The 21,200-nt window shown below is 41.6% G+C and overlaps 1 pseudogene; it reads left to right on the top strand.

The window, feature by feature from the left end:
- Positions 1 to 2,179: 2,179 nt before the first annotated feature.
- LOC128112130 (T-cell activation inhibitor, mitochondrial-like) lies at positions 2,180 to 4,430 on the top strand (annotated as a pseudogene).
- The last annotated feature ends 16,770 nt before the right edge of the window (positions 4,431 to 21,200 follow it).

Raw genomic sequence — 21,200 nt, 5'->3', positions numbered from 1 at the left:
ATGAAGTATCCTGTGAGCAAAAGAGCTATTTTCCCACCAAAAATCCATTTCATTTTTTTCACTTCCTCTAATAACAGCACTCCAGGTTTAAATAGACACATAGCTTCCTCTTAAGAACTGTAGTGGGCACCTGTTCAACCTATGACCTTGAGGTTCCAGCCCCTAGGGCGTGGCCTCGAGGCTAGTTTAAGACCTGTGGGGCATGTATGCCTTGCACTCTTCTCTCCCTCCTGGGCTTGGATGGTGCAGACTAACTCAGGCAGCAGGCGCAGCGTGGAACAGGACATCAGCCTTCCAGGACTCTGTGACCATTTTGCCTTATTCTGTTTAGTGAGTTGTTCTTCCCAATATAATTTCTAAATAAATAGTTCCATTATCAGTATCTGTGGATTATCTGCAATACCCAACCCCAATCTCTTAAAGTTTCTGACCAAATTACAGACAGTGGGATGTGAAGACATCTGTGTGCCACCTCTGGATTTGGCCACTAAATGAAAGGAGGTGTTCTTCTATGACCAGGATACAGATGTAAGGGTGGGGACCAGACAAGCTGCTCTGAGTTCATTCTACTTTTCAATGTGTGGTCTGAGCAAAGAACTAGCGCAGCATTCTGCACCCCCAGACGGCTGCCTGTTGACAGTTGCCTCAGAAAGAACAAACGTCATCGTTGTTTGATCCTCTAACCTTAGGGACTTTGGACTTATAGACACTTGGCTCCAGCCTGACAAGTGTTACCTAGCAGTTTCTGTTTGGGGATAAATAACAATCCAGTTATTTACCCAGGAAATGGGGGAGATCTATACACATATCATTACTAAATGTGTATAACATATATAGTATAATAAATAGTTAATGGATTCTCATCCTTCCAACTTTCATCTAAAGAGGACAAGAGGGAAAATGAGGGACACGAATCTAAAATTATTCATGTTGTGAAATAAACTGAGCAGGCCCTACTGAAGGTAACTGATGGCAGGGAAGCCCCTGCAGCCGCGATGAGTGAAATCTGCCACTGGCACAGTGCTTCCCTCTTGTCAGTTGGGATGTGGACTTCCAGAAATAAAGCTGAATTTTGAGCTGGAGAGATGGTTCAGTGCGCAAAGGTGCTTGCCTCAAATCTGATGAATGACCTAATTTTGATCCTTGAGACCCACATAGCTTAAGGAGAGAACTGACCAGCAAAAGTTGGCTTTTGACCTCCTCAGGTGCTTTGATATGTACACACACATATGCATACAAGCATAAATAAATGAACAAACACATAGACACACAGCATGTAATTTAAATTTTTAATGAAATTTAATTTCTGGAACTAAATGGGTGCTAATGAGAGCCATCTGGTACTATTCATACACTAGTGACAAAGCCAAATTGAAGGTCATTAAAGAGTCATCGTAATGAAAATAATTTATCCTGCTTCGCCTGTAGGATACATGAGCATCACAAAGTCTGGTTCATACATCGGAGGACTTGAAAGGAGGAGAGAGAAGGGGACTTCAAGAGATTGGGGTTGGGTATTGCAGATAATCCACAGATACTGATAATGGAACTATTTATTTAGAAATTATATTTGGGAGAACAACTCACTAAACAGCTTAGATGCAAGACTGTAAAACATCGGAGAATGTAAATATTGTAATCTCAAAAAAAAAAAGTTTTTAAACCTCATTCATTGAGAATGGTGTAACAGTCGAGTATAGCCACTAGAGGGCGCTCGTCTATTGGTAGTTCTCAAATGTTTAACACTGGTTAAACTCTGGTTGTGGACGGGCCTGTGAATCTGCACTTTAGTGAAGGGTACACAAACGCATGATTAAGAGGACAGCCCATGGAGCTTAAACATCGGGCTTTGGAACCTGACTTTGTCATTCATGAACTTGGGCAATGTTTGTTTTGGTTTCCTGACCCATCAGAAAGGTTAGAAATAGAACCCACCTCTTAAAGCAGTTGTCACCGACGTCTTGAAATTTAAAACACAAATATAGAGCAATTGTTGATATAGCATCAGGAGTATTGTTTTCATAAAGGTGTTTGCTGACTTTCTCTGTGAACCACGGGGCACAAGATTATTTTTAAAAAATAAAGAGGATGATTCTCACTCAGACATAGTCAGCGCAGGAGCGCAGGCTGTGTCTCCTGAAGCTCCTTTCAGAACCCCGCAGGTAGACACTCAACTGGATGAATTAAATTCAGTGGGTTTAATTGGACCCTGGAGCAGCACCAAGGCCTGTATATAGGCAGTTAATGGATGCTTGGAAGTTGGCGTGCATATTCAGAAATGTTTTGCCACCTGAAGCCTTTGAAGAGGTTCTGCCTGAAGAAGATCTTCCCTCATTGGCTTCACTACTCTTGAGCTCTATCAGGAGCAGAAGCCATCAATGCCTTGAGGCCTTTCTACTTTACAGTTCATCCAGATTTCTTTGGACAGCACCCCAGGGAAAGAGAAATCAATGAAAATTCTCTTAAGAGATTAAGTGTCTACTCAGTTGCCTTTAGCCTACTGGCTATGGGTGGGTTAGGACTTCTGTTGGTCTTTTCTGTGTCAAACACACAGATTGCAAGCCCAGCGCCACTTTGAGATCTTTGGCAGCAGTTAATTCTGCAGCTCACACATGATTGAGCCTGTATGATGAGTATTCAGAGATGGGTAATGCCTGGGGGGGCGCTCACCAACCTAAGACAGAGCACCTGTGTGACCTGGGCAGGCATCTCCATGACAGGTAAGGTGACCTGCTGACGTCCCACACAACCTAAGTCACAAGCTCATTTTTTAGTAAAAGGGCCCCCCCCCCCCGCCCCCCCCGTTTTGGGTAACTGTTGTCTTGCCTGCTGACCTTGACCTTGATATCCTTCCTATGCTAATTCCCTGCCGGGTTCCACTGGCATGCCTAAGGGAAGTTCCTTGTCTGTGTATCCGGCATAATGGATGTTAACAGCTTAGATGCAAGATTGTAAAACATTGGAGTGAACTTCTGCCCTCCGGGGTTCTCCCGTTGTGCTGTGAGCCTGTATTTAAGACCTCTTCCCTCCTTCAATAAATGGCATTCAGCATTAGAGAGAGAGAGAGAGAGAGAGAGAGAGAGAGAGAGAGAGAGAGAGAGATTAAGTGTCTACTTAGAAAATCTCCAGAAACCAGGCTTCAAGTCTCTGAAACCAACTCAGCTTACATTTTATATAAGAGAAAAAAACAGCTCAGAACTCTTCTGAAGGCCAGGAGCCTGTCAGTACTTCAGGATTTTGAGCAATCAAATTTACTTTGCACACCAGCGATCCGCTAAGCACAGTATTGTATATTCTCAACTCCTGCAGTTTGTCTTTTGAACACATCCAAAGCTTGAACACTAGTGTGCATTCCCAGCCTCTCAAGGAAGCTATAGGGATGCCTGACAGACCCATCAAATGGCATAGGTCCTATTATTCCTTTATAGGGTTCAAGGACCCTGACGAAGACCTTGAACATGTCTCAAGAGTGGACACTCCCGCCCTGATACCCCCCTTGAGGTTTCGGGAAGAATGTACATGCGGACGTGACTGTACCCACTCTGTGATCAGACCATGATCTTGTGAAATTAGCCTCTAGACATAAATCAATTGAAACGAAATTGTATGGGAATTGTAATCTTGTGGCTTTTGTGGGTTTTTCCTTTAAAAGTACCTATGTGACTACAGTACGATGCGACTCTTGCTCTCTGGAGCTGAGTTTGCCCGATTGTACAGCCGCATTAATAAGCACCTCTTGCTATTGCATCAACTGGACCGGAGTCTGGGTTCTTGGGGCGCCCACTTGAGACCCAAGATTTTGGGGGTCTAACAATTTTGACCTTCAGAGGAGAATGTCAGCCTTAGAAGACCAGATAAGCAACCTTCTAGGGGGGCATGCGAGTAGTTTATACCGAGGAGTTGCAGCCAGCACTCACAACTGATGAGTACTACTCCCTCCTTGACGTCTTCTATAATCAGCTGCCGAAACGTAGGGCACCTTCCCACCCTCAGAGTCCGAGTGGCTTGCACATGATCCTTAGCAGTGACAGGCATGAGCCAAGCTTGCATGAACTTGGGCATTCTAACATCCCAGCCCTCTCAGATCCGACAAGCCTCCAGTCATTTATGAGAGGCAAAGCCCAGCAGACTCGAGAAAACATGCAAGAAGGGAGGAGTTAAGAGTTATGGAAAATGAATTGATACAGGCTTCCATGAAGACATTTTTCTCTGGGGAAGTTACATAAAGAGCCCAACATTTCTGGCGGACAAATGGTGGATTGCTGTAAGAGACTTCTACAACAGTCACTGCCTTATCTACGTGGGGATACACCTCTGTGTGTCACGTTTTTATTCTGTTATGCAGGATGGAGACTTGTGTATCCCGTGGAATTGGAAGGAAGGAGAAGCCATGAAGTAGCACAGATACTGTTTTATTTTCTGGGAAAGAAATGAGAAACTGTTGAATTTATTTAAATTCAGTTTGATATAATACAAGTATTCACATGTTAGAACAAATTTTCTAACGGCTGCTTTAAAAGTGGGCTGAGCTTTTCTTTGTAGTGAATTTACGCTGAGAAACTTGTTTTTAAAAGGTTTTATTCCCCCTAGTCTTATGATGCTGATGGCCAGGCAAAAAAGATGCTTAGAAGAAAAAAAAAACTATTTTAAAGATATGTAATAGAGAGTTCTGTAAGAGTCACATATATTTTTATATGAGTGAATGTGTGTATGTATAAGTTGGCCTCATTCAGTATAGCTCTTTAGTACTAGAACTCATTTTCACATGCAACACAGTTCAATGTGTATCTTTATAACTACATCCTATAGACACACACACTTTGTAGCCAGTAATGAACAGTTATGTTCAAAACAGATGACTGATGAGTAGCAAAACTTAGATAACCACATTTTGTTTGAGAAAGATTTAAAAAAAAAACCCTATTGAATATATGCTGTTAACACTGTCTGATACTAGTTTATTAAAACATCAGTGACAGAGAATTTAAATACATGATTTCTTCTACCATTTAAAATATTGATAGAGTATATGCTTGGTAGGCACAGGCCCTGGGTTCCATCTCTAGTACCAGGAATGAGTAAGATGTACTACTGTAATTTAGCCAGAAGCTCCTTTTAAAAGCTGTCTTCATTTCTTCAGCTCTGGCCCAGGTAAAGCCTGCTGCCTCCTGTGGTCTTTGGTGTCTCCCAGACAGTGGGAGACCCATTTTCTATTCAGAGCAGGACCCATCCTTCATTCTGCACAACACTTTTCCCCTGAGGAAGCCCTAGTGAATTTTTCCCATAGTGCATTAGAACAATGGAGACAATAAAATCAGTTTTCATGTTTTGGGTTTTTATAAAACACCAGTTATTTAAACAGGTCAAATGTATGTTGAAAATAAGAACTGGCTTGTGAAAAGATTGTTTATGCCATTATTACTTTTGACCCATGCTAATTTGACACATGTTGCTGTAAATACTCTCCATAAGAAAGAGTCCTCAAGTTGGGTTTGGTGGCACACACCTTTAATCCCAGCACTTGGGAGTCAGAGGCAGGTGGATCCCTATGAATTTGAGGTCAGCCTGGTCTACAAAGCAGGTTCCAGGACAGCTAGGGCTGTTACAGGAGAAACCCTGTCTGGGGGGGGGGGGGGTTGGGATGGGGAGGAGTTCTCAAAGATATGATAGTTTATTGGGAAATTGTTTGGATTGTACCACTTCTAACATCAGCTAACAGAATCTTCTGTAATGTGTGTAAGGAATTGTCTCTGAACTAATTGTTACATAATAAATAACACCTTGTAGACAAAAAAAAAGATGATTCTCTTGTAGTGTAGCCTATACAAACTTGAGTTCTGAGCCTCAGCTGCAACAATCACAGAGTGGTGGTAATCAATGTTGTGGGAAGTGAATGGGGTGAGGTGAGGCTGTTCTTTGCACGCTGTTTTGGACTTTATCCTTTACTCAGAAGTGAATGGGTGGGATCCATTACAAAAGGCATTAAGGCAGAGGTCAGACAGCAAGACCAGATGTATCCTTGAGACAATCACTGTAGGAGAAGAGGTAGAAATGAAGGATGGGTCTGGGGTCAAGTGAATGGAGAACATTTTCTGGGCCGGACAGTGGTGGTGCACACCTTTAAATCCTAGCACTTGGTAAGACAGAGGCAGGCAGATCTCTGTGAGTTTGAGATCAGCCTGGTCTACAAAGCAAGTTCCAGGACAGTCAGGGCTACACAGAGAAACCTTGTCTCAAAAACAAACAACAACAACAACAATGAAGGCCCTTTTCTAGTCTATAGAAGAGTCTTCAGAAAACACTAGAATTATTTATATCTATGACTTTAATGATAACAACTTGAACCTTATAAATATTTTCTTCTTATGTTCAAAATATAGTCTTGGAGTACAGCAGAGTCTAATTAAAAACTTTGCGTGAACCTTCTCTGATTTCTACACAGTGCATATTATAAAGTAACCCTGCAGACTCCTTCCTAAGTGTTGAGCATTCAGTCCCACAAAGAAGAGCCTGTAAACTTTGCAACCACAAGGGAAAGCAGGGCTGCTTTTCACAGAACAAAAAGCCAAGAAGGACAAGCATTCCTCAGATAGCCTGGCAGAGCCATAGCTAATGTGATGAGTTTCCAGGAACCATGGGAGCTTTGAAGTGTCTGACTCAAGAGATACTGAAATACATTTCAGTCCACTTTATCATCCTGAGCCAGAATGGGTGAGGCTTGCCCAGAGGGGTCGGAAGTGGGGCCAGGGAAGAGGAGAGTGGGTATTGTGGTTTGTATCTAAAATGTCCTTCACACACTCAAGTCTTGAGTGCTCATTCCTCAGCCAATGGTAATATGTTTGGAGTCTGTGGAATCTTTGAGAGGTGGGGCCTAGTTGGTAGACACACATTGCTGGGGATAGCCCTTGAAAGCAATAGTCAGCCCCTGGTTCTCCCATGCTGTCTGCTTCCTGGCCTGCTGCCCTGTGAACAACCTCTCCCATGTGCCCTGGCCTCCATGGCTTCCCTGCCATGATGAACTGAAATTCTCTGAAGCTATGAACCCAAATAAACCTGCCCTTCTTTATGTTGTCAGGTATTGTGGCCCCAGGGAATGAAATTAACCAACACAGATGGCTGGTGCCAGAGAATTAGGGTCACTGCTATGACTAATCCTGACCATGTGGCTAAGACTTTGAAACTGATGTGTAGGACAAATTTGGAAAAATTTGGAGATGTGGGCTGGAGAAGCCATAGCGTGATTTAAGTAGAATTTGATAGTCATTCCAGTGGGAGCTCAGAAAACCAAAATGCTGAAACAAAATGGAGATAATAAAGGCTATATTCATAATTTTTCGGACAAAAATCTCTAAAGATTAGGATAAAACTAGAGGCTAGTCATGTTACAGTCTGGCAAAGAATTGGCCAATCTTTTGCTGATGTCGTGACAATTTGAGTGAGGCTGAATTCAACTAGGAAGAGGAAATTTCAAGACAGTATAGCACTTAGGATATGGAGTGGCCATTGATAATTGTACAAGCTCCAAATAGAGCAAGTTCCAGAGAGTGGCCACATGGGCTACAAACATCAAAGCCACGGGGACTGGTCCGCCAAACCCATTGGAGCTCGTATCATGATGCCATAGACCCCAGGGCTGGACATGGAGTTATAGAATGCTATTAAATTTACCCTGATGGGTTTGGGTTTGCATTGTTCCCAACCCTTGTTTCTATGTCCCTGTTTCTTCCTTTTTGCATGGGACTGTTTCCTCTGTGCCCTTGTAGTTTAGAAGCATTTCATTGTCTGTTTTTATTTGATACAGAATCCTAGATGAGCGACTGCCTTGAGCCTCAGTAGAGAGCCAGGGCTTAGACCTTTGAACAATGTAGGAACAGTTAAGACCATGGTGACTCTTGAAGTTGGGCTGAATGGACTGTGCATTAAATGATGGCCACAAGTCTTTGGAGGTCAGAGAGAGAATGGTACACTTCATATCCGAAAGACCCTTCTATTTTGAATGCCCCCTAGCTGGTATTGCCATTTTCTTTTAGAGACTGTGAAACTTCAGTGAAGTGTGGCTTGAAACCCTAAGTAGGTCAATGGGGGTCAGTCTTTGAAGATGATGCCTGGTCTTTGCTTCCTGTCATATACTGTGCTTTCTGATCCACTGTTATATGAACAGCCTTAATCCCACGATCCAATTCCTGTAATCGCTCTGCCATGCCTTCCAAGCCATCAAGGACTAAAATTGTAAGCCAGCATTAATGTTTCTCCTCCTAAGATGTTTATGCCCGGCATAGTAGTAAGAGTAACAGAAGTAGAGAGTGCCTGAGATCTCCTCAGTTCTACCTAGAACTCACCAACACTGTCTTGTTTTCAAATTAGTGGTACCAGGGAAAAACGGGACTCTCTCTGTCTCTGTCTCTGTCTGTCTCTCTGTGTCTGTCTCTCTGTCTCTCTCTGTCTCTCTCTGTCTCTCTCTCTGTCTCTCTCTGTCTCTGTCTCTCTCTCTCTCTCTCTCTCTCTCTCTCTCTCTCTCTCCTGAGTAATGACTAGAAATGGCTCCACAAGGCTCCCTTGGGTCATCTCCAACTTTACACTTATCCAAGCCTCCTCTGTTTTCCACATACCTAGTCTCTAAGCTGAAAATGTGAGAAATATAAACAGGCAAAACTGCTCTTTCCTTTGTTAAAGTTTTCATTATAGATTCATAGGGTTTTATCTGAGATTTTTTTTTAAGATAAAAGGAATCAAATGTAATGGCTTTCAAATTTTGCTATCAAATTATTTAAAATGCTAAGAAGTCATTTAAAATGTGAACATATGTCTCAGCAGGCTTTGTTGTTGGAAGGTTTTGGTTGGACGTGTCTCTGCTGTTTGTCACAACACTTAAACACTAGGTGATATGAGTCATTTCTTTGAATCTTGAGACTAAAGAGAAGCATAAAAGTCATGATTAAGCTAATTCTATCTCTCTATAGAGGGTAGAAACAAATCCCAAAGAGGTAACAGTTATTTATGCATGATTATAAAAATAAAATTGAAGATTGTTATTTCAACTCATGGTAAAGGATGAGATCAGAGAGAATTTTTAGGACATTTGGGGGGGGGGTAGAATCAGTATGCTGATGACAAAGCAAAGTAGAGACCTCACAGAACAGATTAGAGTTACCCAGCAGTCACCCATTGCACTGTGGATAACTGTGTGAGAAAACTGAAATCCAGGAGGAGTCTGTGAGATACCTGAGGGTAGTCAGACACCTCGGAGAGTAGAACAGAGATGAGGCAGTAAGGTGAGTAGGGCCCCAGCACAGAATCCAGAACTAGTCTAGTGATCAGCAAGCGCACTTCCACTCTTCATAGTGGAAGCTTGTGGCCACTTAGAATATCTTATCTGAGCTTACCTCATCAAAGGATCTTGCATTTTCTTATCACTGGGAATCCACATTTCTACACTGAGTCAGCATGTCTCTGCCTCAAGAACCAGTTTGGCCCTGAAGAAGAAAGAGTCTTTAGGGAAGCGGGGGTGATGAGAGTTCTTTGTAGTGTCGGGCTGGTGTGTGAAGCATGGGGTAACATGTCTCTTCCTCCTCTTAAGACAGGTGGCTTGGAAAGCCAGCTGCAAGATGCCAGGGAGAACATAGTTACATATAACATGAATGGAGCTGAGTCTTGGAACACCATAAAATGGGTGGTAGGTAGTGTGGAGCCTGCCTTTGCCCATCCCCAGCCTGGGTAGCTGCATCCATGCAGAGACTCCAACCCTGCCACACATTGCCTAGCTACAGAAGAATTCTAGAATCTTGACACAGTTATCATAACTCCCTTGCTCTTGCATTGTATTTATCTAATTATTTCTTTATCAATAAAAAAATTGAGAGTCAGATATAGGGGTAAGAATCTGAATGATCAGAGAAGTGGTGGTGAAGGGTCCAGTGACTTCCTATCTCTTCTGTTCCTCCATCCAAAAGGGCTGAGATCCTCTCTAAGGCCTGCCCTACTACTTCCTGTCTCTCTCTCTGTCCTCAGTCCTCCAAAACCTCTATGATTAATTTTGGTCAGCTAGTAGCTAGCTCCACCCTCTGGTTCAAAACAAACTTTATGGTCAGCATGCAATAAAAATATCACACAACAGTCTTGTAACTTTCATGCCTGCAAAACCAGTACTATTAGGCAACACTGCCTAGATCTACTACCAGCTCAAGGTGTAGACTTGGCCCCTTTGGAATAGTTTCAGTGGCCACTACATGCCTGAAGAAACATTTCCTCAGGTGGTTCTGTTCAGTCTGTCTCATTTCAAATGAATCACAACCTGGGGACTTTGATGGGTACAGTCTTACTTCCAGGACATCTTACTATTGTCCCAGGCCAGAGGATTAGGTTTCTCTTTGTTGATGCTAATAGCATTAACAATGACAGATTAGAGCTGTTTTCATACCAACCCTGTCTGTATCTTTAAACTCAGTCTCCTTTCTGCACACTCTCCCCTCCATGTTTCTGCTGTTTGTTGTTCTTTCTCACTGGGTACCTGGATGAGAACAATGATCAGCAATTGTGACACAGCCTGAATGCTACCCTGTCCTGATGTTTCTTCCGTCTCACAAATTAGTCCATTGTTTCCAAACTTGATCTCACTCAAGTTGTGAAGACACAGGCGGTATGCAGCCGGATTCTTTACCAGACCACAAAGCAAATAGTTGCCAGTCCAGTTCTTGATAGAATCCTTGTCCCAGTCTGAAATATCATGCCAGGCTTCCACTGTCTGCATCGCTCTTGGCATTCTGGTCTTCCAATCCCCAAAAGAGTGGCCCATTAAGTTCTGTTTATTGTATTCTAGCACTCTCCAAATTCTTACAGATTCCTATGGCAAACCAGTTCCAATGGCCTCTGAACTACATGGTCAGGTTTATCTCAGCAACTATTCCCCACCTAGTACCAGTTTTCTGAATTAGTTTCTTTTCTCATTACAGTGAGAAGATGCAGGACAAGAGTGACTTAAAGAAGAGAGTCTTTGCCTTGTGGTTTACAGAGAGATATAGTCCACCATGGCATGGATGTCAAGGCAGTAGAATCATGAAGCAGTTGGTTATGAACATAATAAAAATATGGAAAAAATTCCATTAATATAAAATGTCACCCATTAATGTGGATTCGTTAGAAGAAAGGGGATGGAGAAAGGCAAACACATAACATCTCAAAATATTTCTCTTCCCCACAAGGTTTAACATCACATTCCTGTTGCATGCAGTCAGCATGTCAGCCCTTGCTGGAAGGAAGTTCACAAGTCAGCCACCTGCATTCATCATCCTTCTCCTTACACCTAAGCCAATCCTGCATCATCTTCTAATCGTAGGACGGCCCTGGTGGCTTTGATTCTGTCCTTTTTGTTTTTGTTTTTGTTTTTTCCCGGTGTTTGGGTCAAACCACGCTAGAATCAAACCAGACACATACTCACCTAAAACAGAGACAGCCATGTTGTTTTCCCATCAAATACTCCTCATTAGTTCCTCAGCAGAGAAGGAATGGTAGCAGTCCAGGGAAACTGATCTCAAAAAAGATTGTTCACACCACGGATTAGCACAGAAGGGTGGGTTTGAGGGATTGTTTTATTTTCTGTTGCTGTAATTATTAGTTTGGGTAATAATGATGTTAGTGGTGGTGGTAGTAGAGGTGTGTGTGTGTGTGTGTGTGTGTGTGTGTGTGTGTGTGTGTGTGTGTAAAATAGATGATAAAAACTGCATGTGAGAATGTCTATCTTATTGTAGTAAGTATCTACTAGGGTAAGTGCTAATAATGCAGGCACTACAGTCTCATTAGTGAGATCCTAATTTCCCTTCTCCTGGGTTATGATCAGATTGCTTTTTGGTGGATGATACTCACATTTTCCACTAGTAATTACACTTAGGTGGACCACAAAGGCATTCGCCAAATGAAAGCGCATGTGTGGTCACTACAGTTACTGTAGAGACATGTTGTTGATGCTGTGATTGTGTCTCCAGAAAATGGTTAAAGCTCTAAATACTAATAAACTCTATTTCCTAGTCATCCTCTTTTCTATGAATATTTAAGGATTTGCATGTGTATCTATTATAATGTGATGTAACAATGCCTCATATTTCACTGACCATGTGATAGGGGTGATTTATACTTTCCTAAGAATACATTAAGGTTATATATAGTCAGTGATCTTTCATTCAGTCATAAGACTGTTCATTTTTAAAACTGTAATTTCATATAATTTTACTAGAGTGTAATAAATATATTTCAGACAGTAGGGGCTGATTTCAGGGAAAAAAAATTTAAGCCTACCTGAAAGTCTACAGAATTAATTGTAAATATGCAACATTCTAAATAGGATTGCTTGTTATTTATAAAATTTTATACTTTGTTCATTTTCTTTTCACTTTATAACAGAGAAGAGTTCACAAATACTAAATTCATTTTGTTTGTTTTGTTGTCTTGGGAGACAAAAATCAGGGCCTCATGCATACTGCGTGATTACACTACCTGAGCTATATCCCCAGAAGTAATTGTGTTTGAGTGGGTACAGTCCATCACAGCAGGGAAGCCATGGCTGCTGCAGTAGCCATGCCCACGGAAGTGGGCACTTACTGTTCAGCTTGTTACATATCAGCAGATCAAAAAGCAGAGAGCTTAGGCACTGATATTGGTGATACTATTTTAGATAAGATTTCAAAACACTGCCAACAAAATCAAAACTAGATAAAGAAGATCCTATGAAATCCAATGGCTTCTTCCCCATGGAAAAGGAGACAGCTAGTACAGTACAGAGACAGCTGAAGAATCACAGAAAAAGTCTGCAGACTATTTGAAAGGGATTAACACTCAGAATATTGAAAAAAAATCTCAAAAGCAAAAGCTGAAAAATCAGATTTTAAAATAGATAGGTGGTATGAATATACATCCCTTTAAAAGATATTTACAAGCAGCATGTATATAAACTGATCAACATGATTAATCATTAAAGAATGTACATCAAAGCCATACAAGATAGTATCTGACTCCATTTATCATATTTATAGTAAGTGTTGGCAAAGAACCAGAGAAAGGGAAAAATCATGTTCTGTTGGGAAGAATAAAAATAAATAAATATACACAGTTGGAAATCACTACAGAGTGATCTCAAAACACTGAACTAGAGGCCAATGAGATGGCTCAGTGAGAGAGACACTGATCCCTCAAGCCCGGTAACTTGAGTTCCGTTCCAGGAACCCATGAAAAAGTAGTAGGAGAAAATCAACTCCAAAAAACTGTCTTCTGACCTCCACCTGCATGCCATGGGATGTGCACATCCACAGATACACATGTCATCCAAAACAGAATATATATAAAAAAATTTATTTACTTAGAAAGAGAAAATGAAAATAGAATCACTCTATCATCCAGCTTCCTTACTACTGGTATTATCATATCACATCATATTATGTTATAGTAATTAATTGCAGCACTATTCAATTTGACAAAGATATGGCGTCAACTAACGTTCGTCTAAAAATGAACAGATACAGAAAGTGTGGGTAAATATATAGAGTGGAGCATCATTCCATCTTAAAATTTTCAATCTTGACATTTGTGGAAATAAGATGACACTGGAGAACACTGTGTTAAGCAGAATCAGGCAGGTGTCAAGAAACACTGAATTCTCACTCGTGCTGAGACTGAAAACGTTGAGTCCATAGAGAGGAGAGATGGAATGCTGACTACTAGAAGCTGGGAAGGCAAGGAATAACCATCACACTTTATCAAAGCAAAAATGATGATAAAAGCTCTAAAACTATGGAAAGCAAAAAAAAATCACTGAAGCTCTTTCAAAATGGTAAAATAGTAATATAAAGTATTCCTTAGTATGATGGCTATTCTTGGTTGTCAACTTTGCTGTGTCTGGAATGAACTAAAATCTAGAAGTGGAGGGCACACCTGTGATCCAGATCATGAGGCGGGATGACACACATCTTTAATCTGGATCTTGAGGCAGGAAGGCACACCTTTAACCTGGGCCACTGTGGGAGCCCACAACTGACTCAGTTTCCCAGTTTGAATCTGAAGTCTACTCTGAGTCAATAGAGTTCAGGCTTGCTTGCTCCAGGGCTGTGAAAAAGTCCTGATTAACCCACAGGAAGGAGCATACTATCTAGCTAGATGAAGGCTGCTGACGCCAGTCGGAGTTACATCGAGATAAAAAAATGAAACTGCCTGCTCCTTGACACAAGAACAGGATAGATAGTGGTTGAATGCCTGTGCCGTGCATTGTTCTACCTCTGTCCTTCAAGACTGTATATAAGTTGGCTGTGAAGTAAACACAGGTGCTGTCCAGCATTGACTGGCAGTCCTCTCAACTCTGTTCTGTCTGCTTCATTGTCTCTACAATCCCTGACTCATGGGCAGGCGCCGACAGGCCACATCTTTTGCTGGAAACCTACATAAGAACAATGGAAGAAGGAAGGTGTCCTTCTTCTTTGACTGCTTGCCCTCACATTGGAGCCTGTTACTTTGGGATTCCCGCATATGTAGAAGACCAGCTGAGACTCAGCCTCGTGGGACTGAGCAACTACTAGATTCTTGGAGTTTCCATTCACAGCTAACCATTGCTGGAATGCAGCCTGTAAGTCATTCCAATAAATTCCCCTTTTATATAGAGTGAGACAGAGAGAGATTGAGTCCACAAGTTCTGTGGCTCTAGAGAAACTTGGCTAATATGCTTAGTAATGTCTAGCCATAGGATAGAGCTAGTATTCATACATATGTGTATGTATATATACAAAGTATATATGAATATAAATACATACATTCAGTTTTATGTTTTGTCACAGAAGGAATGGTAGAATCATGATATGTTTATATAGAAGTATCCTTATAGGACGTTAAGGATCCTACAGAGATATCCAACTGCTCATAAAAATCTTTCTATATAACTAAACTCTACAGCTTGTGGATTCATTCTCAGATAAACGGCAGCATATAGAGAGTGATAAACCAAATGTCTTAGCCCTAGCCCATCTTACTCACACAGTATTCTGAGCTTCTGAAAAACTTCATGAATTGGGGGAGGAGGAATTGGTTCATGTTTTCCTGAGCTGTGAGCAGAACCAGTGGACAAGTCTTACAGCTTCTATGCTCTTTCCTTGTGGCCTGCTCTGAGTCCAGTATCCCCAAATGTCTTAGCATTTCTGCTTCCCAAGGACTCTGTCACGGAGGTCCTGACAATTTAGACATATCAGGGCAACACAGTGACCCCTGCAGAACACCTCCTTTTCCCTCCTGCTCAAAGATCACCAGCAGCATGGTTTCTACCTTACAGAACTTCATTAGAAGCTTTTGGGAAATGGTCTTAAAACCTTTCTTCTCCAGGAGTATCCCTTGATAGGCAGTATCTGGCAGCAGCTTAGAGATGCAGTTTGTCAGGCTCCACCAATCACAGTTTTGTATTTGAACCGGAGCCCCAGGTGATTCCTATGCAAACTATGGTTTGCGAGGCACTATCTTTCTAAGATGGAGGCATAAATTCAATGGGGACACTGGCAGTGTTGCATCAGGAACCAAAAGAGACAAGTGAAGTGACATTTCCATAGTCATCTCTTCCTTAAGGTGACTTTGTTTGTGAAACTCTGCCCATCTTTGAAAGCTTAGCTCCTTCACTTACCATGACTCCTCCCTCAGGAGGCTGCTCACCCCTCACCACCTCACAGAGATAGACTTTTGAACACATGCTGGTTCCATTTGTATTCATGCAAACGTGATTTAGGCCCAAGTAGAGAGATCCACCAGATGCATGGAACATTTTTACCCTTTACTTACATGGAAAATATTCTGTAATTAATTGGCACTGATTCAACACACTACCTAAAAAAAAACAAAAACAAAACAAACAACAACAACAACAAAAGCACTTCATTATGGACCATAGAAATAGTGAAATAAGTACAACAGCCCCTTCCCTCAGAAGATAATGAAGAAGTAGATGTCAGGCCACACAGAAACTTCAGAGAGATGGAGTGAGAAGGAATCCAACAGAGAAATTGGGAAACTATTGCCTCATCCGGTAGCTACAGCTGTGCATTCCTGTTTCCCAGAAGAGGGCCTTACGTCTGTTTCCATTTCTCTGTCTGCCTGCCATTATCAAGACAAATTTAAAACATATATTTATCAGGGAATCTGCCCTGCTCTCCCTAGCTGACATGATTTTGATTTTTCAGAACTCTGCCTTCTCCCAGGTTAAGCTCAGCTGTGTCTTGCTGAGGCTTTATGCAGAAGGTTCAGGGCTGTCGGGTAGCATCATTGCGGAGCCAGCATGCTGTACCATCATCGTTTTTTAAGGGAGAGGAATAAGTAAAAGCAGTGAATCCCTTTTGACAATACATCACTATCTCAGTGTGTATCCGTCTTCTCTGGTCATATTTAGAAAGATGAGCAAGATCACTGAAAGTGGAGATAATCAGAGTAACTCCTCCCTCCACACCTCCCCTTGGCATCCTTTGAACGGATTCATTCTTTCACGCAGAAACACTGTCTTTATTGGTAGGTTAGTTACTATTAGTCACAGCTGGAAGAAAATTCACCTGGTCATTAGGCGTGGGCTGACCAGATTTAAGAAGCCCTCTATAGCAGTGGGAGGCTCATTGCGTCGTTGAATTTCCCTAATACTGAAATGTATTCCCTCAACCCCTTTCCTGAGAAGTGCGTAGATGCTTTGAACCGAGCTGTGGCTTTCCACCTGCATGTCTCCCATGTGTACATAGAAATGGTTAGTATGGACTCTTAAGCAGCTATGGGGGGGGGGGGGGCGGGGAGGGGGAATTCTGCTCTATTCTGGGTGACGAGGGATTTGTTGTCCCTTAGAAATATTTGTAGCTAGATTTGCAATCTGATACTAGGTGAAATGGCAACTCAGTGGTCAGGATATTGATGTTCTGCAGTTTGTTGTTGATTTAGAACTGTAATTGGAAATCATGAGCTATATGGTAAGGAGAAATAGAACCTTGATTCTCAGTAGGTCCCCCCCAATCAAATGGGCACCCAACAGTGGTGGGAGGCAGAATAAATAGGTTCATACCAATGTGTGACTTTTGTTTTTTAATGTAGACATGTTGGGATTAATGAGACTTTCATTGCACCTCAGTCACAGCTCTAACAATTAATGAAAGTGCCAGTAACAAGACGAAGCTCCTCCCATCCCCAGCATCCTCATAGTCTCACCTCTGTCCTAGGCCTACCGCTTCACTGTTGGCAAGACAATGCCTCCTTTTTCCCAGTTCTTTGAAAAACAGGCTGACACGAAGAGGGAAGCTGCAGATCAATTCCTAAGACAGCTATGGGAACGTAAGGGTAGTAGGATCTGCCTTCTAACTCACAAGGTAACGATAATTTTGCTGCAATCATCTCTGCAGGGCCTGGTCTAGGCCTAGGAAATAACTGGTTGCTCTCTCATTTATTAGTTTGTGTTCTTACATGGTCTTCTTTGTGACTGAGCTCATGGGTAAGCAGGTGTCAACAATACCTTTGGGGTAAAATGTAGTTACCGAATGTTTGTTTAGCTTTTCTCAATGAACTACACAAAGGTAGTCTCTACATCAGCAGCATCAGCTCCACCTGAGGATCCTAAGAAATGCAATTCATGGACCCCAACCCAGGCCCAAGGTATCTGTGTGTGGGACCTCAGAGTTGTATCTTAACAAGTTCCTCATTCTGTCCTAACTTGATCCGAATGTTGTATAGACTGAGAAGCAGTATTCTCACGACCTCTTCACAATCCCATTAACATCCTCTTTCATAGCACTAATTCATACACAGGTTCAGGTAGTTATTATCTGTCTTTTTAGTGTCTTACTCCACCTCATTTCTCAGGGAAGACATTCAAAAGAAATGGTCTGAAACTCAGGGACATTACACCTCTGATTAGCTAAAATGTTGCTGTTGCTTTTCAACTGAACCTTTAAAAAAATATTTGCTAATAAAAAAAACAGAACTGTCACCATAGAATTCCAAACCTAATGGAATTATAAAATATATACCTGGGCCATTGACTCTCAATGTCCTTGATTGTCTTAATTACCTCCGCAGGTAAAATCTATGATCCTCAAACTCACTTTACATATTCCATCAATGAAATCAGTGTTTGGAAATGAGCCATCAGCTGATTCCAAGGCACTTCAGATTGTGGAAACCATTGGATTGTGCAGGTCTCCTCAATATATGTAAAGTAGAATGTAACACTGTCCTGAGGAAGGAAATTAACAGTTCTGTTCCTCTCCAACAGAAGCCTAATATGAATGAAATAACCACTCCTATACAAGCCATAACATTAGCCCAGGAGCTGGAAAAAACATTAACACAGAACCTGAAAGAGCTAAAGAATCTAGCTACTAGACATCGTGAAACTGATGTAAGTAGTTCATTGATCATCACAATGTCATTTCTCACTTTGGGGTACCAATTTGCCTATGGAATGGGCAGGTAGAAGTACATTCCATGTTATATGCATGTCCATTCCCAAGGAAGGGCAGAAACTTAACTGCTAAGAGTAACTGGGGTATGAAAGATTAAAAGATCTTAATAAGAAAGAGTGCAATGCATTATAGCATAGACTTCTCAGAAATGATGTGCTCTGGACAATTATACAAAATAACGGTCTGGTGCCAGCTTGTAAAAGTCATTCAGAAATACCTAAGCTCATTGATCTCTGGAAACACTTTGGAGAGCTCACTACCAAAAGCTGCTGCCATCCACCCCCAGTTTATTTTGTTTGAGGCTTTGCGAAGGGTCTCTGATTTGCTTTCGAAGTAAGTTCCAAGGAATGCTGCTGCCCGCTGGGAGGCACCATTTGAGATGTGATTGGACTGTAGTCTTGATTAAATCTTCCTGACTGTTGATGAGCACGCTTCCTTAAAGTAGAACTCACTCCCCATGCGCATAGCATCTTAGGAAGTCAAAATGGGAAAGAAAAAAAAAAACAAAAACAAAAACTCCATAGCACAAAAGTTCTCCACCCCAGTTAGAGAATGTGCTCACCAAGGGGCTCTACGGAGATGTAAATAGCTGGGTTTTAGACCTGATCACTTAGAGCTAAGTCTTTGAAAAGGAGCTCTGGGTATCTAGTCGAAGTCTCCATGATTGAAGTAGAGGGGACTGAAAAGCATGAAGGTAGAACCTCGTTCCTTATTATAGTCTGTGTCCCTGATGAAATACCCTGGCACTTCTGCCTTCAGGTGCCTGTGTTTACCTGGAGGTTTGGAATGTCTTTGACCAATTCTTTTGGTCCTTCAATCTGCATACGAATCTCCTGGTCCTTCTCAGTACTCTAAGCAGTGATTTAGAAGATGTGTGGCAGAACTTGAGATTCTGCGTATCTGCTGTGCTTTGGATTGTGGTTCACAGGCTACAGTTTGGATAAATTGTCTCACCTTGGAGACGTGGTCCGTAATGAATTGTCCTTCCCTGTTTGTGTCTGTAGCTCGAAAAGCTTGTGAAACCATTTCTCGATGCACAGAGTACAAATGAACAGTATCTGAAAAATCAACGTACTTCTCTGGAAGGAGCAAAACCAAAGGAACAAAAGAAACCACGGCTGGAAAGGCCGTCTTCCTCATCAGGTGCAGGGGTTTAACCTCGAAGGGTAAAGAAGCAAGTTGGGGATCACAAAGTCAGTGATTTGAGAGCCTTCATAGCTTCCAATTGCTGAAGACTGCTTTCTTTTCCATTTTCCTAATGCTCATTGTTTGGGTAAAAATAAATCTGTTTTGCATTATAAGTGTGACTTAAGAGTTTAATACGGGGAAAAAAGTTAGTTTCACAAATCTGAGACTGGTAAAAGCATCCTGAGGGGTCACCAAAGCACATTAAATTTGTTTTTCCTACCTTCCCACAAGGTTCTCAAACATTCAGTGACAAATGAGATTAGGGGAATTCAAATACAAGTGAATGTATAGAAATTAAATGGTAAATAGTTTGTGTATGGGTATTTTGCTTGCATGTGTATCTGTGCACCACGTGCATGCAGTGCCTATGAGGTCCAGAAGAGGGCATCAGATCCCCTGGAACAACAGTTACTTATTCTGAGAATAGAGCTCAGGTATTCTAAAAGAGCAGCCAGTGCTCTTAACATATAAGCCATCTCTCCAGTAAGGGGTAAAAGTTAAAATCTCTATTTTCTGACCTCATGCATGCATGTATTTTATGTCTGAAAAGACTGGAGGTTTTTCTTGTTTTGTTTTGCAAATTAAATGCAGTTTGAAAACAAGAGTTGTACGTGTAGAAAAGATGACCCTCACCTGAAGGGTGTACAACAGATGGGTAATGCCATCTGGTCCCTTTTCATAAGCAGAGATAAATATGGGTGGAATTAAACAGAGGCAATTAACTTAAACCACAGTCCAGCATGTGGCTGCCTCTACTCCTTACAGTGAGTCAACTAACAGCTATGGAAGCAATTGCTTTCAGGAGCAAACAATTAGAGTGTAAACTTAGATCAGACTTCCTATGGCTAATAAGGAGGCTATCGTAGAAATAGGAGGCTTTATAGCATGCATTCTGGCTCCAAACCTTATTAGTTCTGCATGAGTTTAGTTGTTACATCTTTATTGACTGAGTTTAATAGTGTATAAAATGAGGTTAATTATTTTATGAAGTACTGTTAAGTAAATGAATACATATAAAATACATAGAACAGCACTTGTCCAGATTTTGTGTTCTATTTATGTAAATTTTTTTCTTGGTTTTTCAAGACGGGGTTTCACTGTGTAGCCCTGGTTATCCTGGAACTCTCTGTAGACCAGGCTGGCCTTGAACTGACAGAGATCCACCTGCCTCTGCCTCCCAAGTGCCAGGTGTGCACCAGCACTGTCTGGCTTTTTTGTTTGTTTTGTTGTTTGTTTTGTTTGTGTGCTGTTCTTTTGTTGGTTGTTTTTTTTTTTTTTTTTTTTTTTTACATGCATTGGTGTTTTGCCTGCATGTATGTCTGTGTGAGGATGCCAGATTCCCTGGAACTGGAGTTGCAGACAATTGTGAGCTGCCATGTGGGTGCTGGGAATTGGACCCAGGTCCTCTAGAAGAGCAGCCAGTGCTCTTAACCACTGAGCCATATCTCCAGCCCCTATTTGTGTAATATTAACACTTTTTAAACACAAAGGAAGCTGATAGGTTAAAAAACATTTAATAAGAAAACAGAAAAAAATACAAGAAAATTAAAAAAGAAAAAGCAGTAAGAA

This window comes from Peromyscus californicus, unplaced genomic scaffold (genome assembly GCF_007827085.1).
Source record: "Peromyscus californicus insignis strain IS unplaced genomic scaffold, ASM782708v3 Scaffold_16__1_contigs__length_79575227, whole genome shotgun sequence".
NCBI classification, from domain to species: Eukaryota; Metazoa; Chordata; class Mammalia; order Rodentia; family Cricetidae; genus Peromyscus; species Peromyscus californicus.
This window is presented reverse-complemented; position numbering and strand designations above follow the sequence as displayed.